Here is a 2758-nt window from a genome sequence, read left to right on the forward strand (position 1 = left end):
CCTGTATTGACAGACTACCATGTGCTCAGAGAATTTCCCTTCCATTTGGCCTGGAGGGATTGCTCTATTCACCTGTTCCCAGAATAGGTGTGATTCTATAATGAGCTTATAGTTAGGTCAAGGACCCTGATTTCCTGGGAAAAGTTTTCTGGATTTGGACTTTCAGCACTTCCTGTGTTGGTGCTCGGGCAGAAATCTTGGGAGAGAAGAGAGGGAAGTGGGAGGCATATCTCTTGAGCCCTAATGCAGCCTGCATCTGCCTGGGTTATTTCACTAGGCAAGGTGAATTTGGCTAAAGCCCCCTTTCCTCTATAGGGAGGATCCGTCATTTTGAGTTGGTTCCCAGTATCAGTGCCCCCGACAGAAGAGGTTGGGCTGGATTTTTTTTTTTTACTGTATTTGTTAAGCACTTACTGTGTACCAGGCACTGCAATAAGGGCTGCTGTATCATTTATCATTTCACAAACCTCTCTAGCTGGATCCCAGGGAATGTGAATGTGGGGCAAAAGGTCCTCTTTCTAAATAGCATGAATTTATCCACCTACAGGCACTAGGGTGACAATTTCTTAATTCACAGCAGGACCTTAAACCAAAGGAGAAGGCAGAACACACCTTTGATTTATTTTTCTAATGACATTTTTTAAGCTCTTACTATGTGCAAGTTCTGTACTAAGTGCCGAGTAGATACAGGATAACAAAGTTGGTCACAGTCCGTGTTCCATATGGGACTCACAGTCTTAATCCCTATTTTACAGATGAGGGAACTGAGGCCCAGAGAAGTGAAGTGACTTGCCCAAGGTCACCCATCCGATTCTCAGGCCTGGGCTTTTCCAACTAGACTACACTGGGGGCTTCCTCTGTCTCTTAACTGAGTTCTGGGCTTGTTACCATCCAGGACCATTCTGGAGGTCTCCTATAGGCTTGGTGAAGCAGGGAGGAAAGAGGCCTCCTCTGTCTTTTTCCAGAACATGGTAGAAACTCCATCACATTTATGTGTCCTTGGGAATGTCTCTGAGTGTTGAACCAAGAAATGGGGAGCTAACATGGAGACAGGTGAGAGCCGAAAAACTGAAAGGGCATGTGTGCATGCAAGTTTGTGTGTGCTTGTGGGTACCTGTGTGGGTTCATGCAAGAGTGAATCTGTGCAAGTGTGTGTGTTTGTGAGCGATAATAATAACCGTAGTATGTGTTAAGTTCTTACTATGTACCAAGCATTTTGCTAAGCACTGGTGTAGATATAATGCAATCAGATCATTCACAAGACTCCTCACTTTTGGCTTCAGGCTGTCCATCACCTCACCCCCTCCTACCTCACCTCCCTTCTCTCCTTCTACAATGCAGCCGGCACCCTCCACTCCTCTGCCACTAACCTCCTCACTTTGACTCATTCTCTCCTGTCCCACAGTTGATCCCTGGTCCACATCCTTCCCCTGGCCTGGAATGCCCTCACTCCGCACATCAGCCAAGCTAGCTCTCTTCCTCCCTTCAAAGCCCTACTGAGAGCTCACCTCCTCCAGGAGGACTTCCCAGACTAAGCCCTTTTTTTCCTCTCCTCCTCCCCATCCCCCACCTGCCCTACCTCCTTCCCCTCCGCACAGCACCTGTATATATTTGTACAGATTTATTACTCTATTTTACTTGTACATATTTACTATTCTATTTATTTTGTTAATGATGTGCATATAGCTATAATTCTATCTATTCTGACAGTTTTGACACCTGTCTACATGTTTTGCTTTGTTGTCTATCTCCCCCTTCTAGACTGTGAACCTGTTGTTGGGTAGGGACTGTCTCTATATGTTGCCGACTTGTACTTCCCAAGCACTTAGTACAGTGCTCTGCACACAGTAAGCACTCAATAAATACAATTGAATGAATGAACCTCTGTCCAACATATCTGCTGCTTCCACACTCACCCCAATCCTCAAAAAGCACTATTAGAAATATTTTGTACGTTGGATATTGAAAAATAGTATTCATTCATTCATTCAATCATATTTATTGAGCGCTTACTGTACTATATTAGAACTAGATGCACATAATATATTGTTCATTCAAAAATAATATGAAATAAAAAACCCTGACCAAATACTAGCAAACCTTTAGCTAATTATCCAAAGCCTATAAATGCTCTGGGGTAATGAGCTTCTGTTTAGATGTTGCTATGTGTAAATAAAATATGCATATACTATATTATGTCTGAATAAGTGGGTCAGCCTAAACTAGATTTGGTGAAAATCAGTGAGCTGATATGCACTAAGTTGTTTTTGATAATGTTGCTCTTTTCTGGAATGTTATTGAGGCAAAATTAGGGCTTTAAGGTAATAAGAATTTAGGTCATAATAATAAGAAAATTATGCTAATATCTGAAAACTTCAAGTACATAAGTCCCTCTTTACCTTAAGAAGAGTAAATTTCTCTAGTTTTTCTTCTAAACACGTCCTACTTGTAAACGCTTCTGTGAATGTCCAACTCATCTTTAGTTGTGAATGAATCTATCTGAATAAAGCCAGTAAACCGAAGGTAATTAAAGTAGTTCTGCAAGGTACAATAAACATCCATTGTTGGGGCTACAGAGCATTAGTTTATGCCATTGTGCAGAATATGCCTTTTTAAACTCCGAGGTGTTTTGAAAAAAATCAGAGCCACAAGTCTGAAAAAAACAAGGACAAGATAATGATGGGAGACACAATTAATCCCTGAGCTTCTGCACAGTACAAACTGTTACCATAATCAGAAGAAAAAGCTGCACAGAGGT

Source organism: Tachyglossus aculeatus, chromosome 4, assembly GCF_015852505.1.
Source record: "Tachyglossus aculeatus isolate mTacAcu1 chromosome 4, mTacAcu1.pri, whole genome shotgun sequence".
Classification (NCBI taxonomy): Eukaryota; Metazoa; Chordata; class Mammalia; order Monotremata; family Tachyglossidae; genus Tachyglossus; species Tachyglossus aculeatus.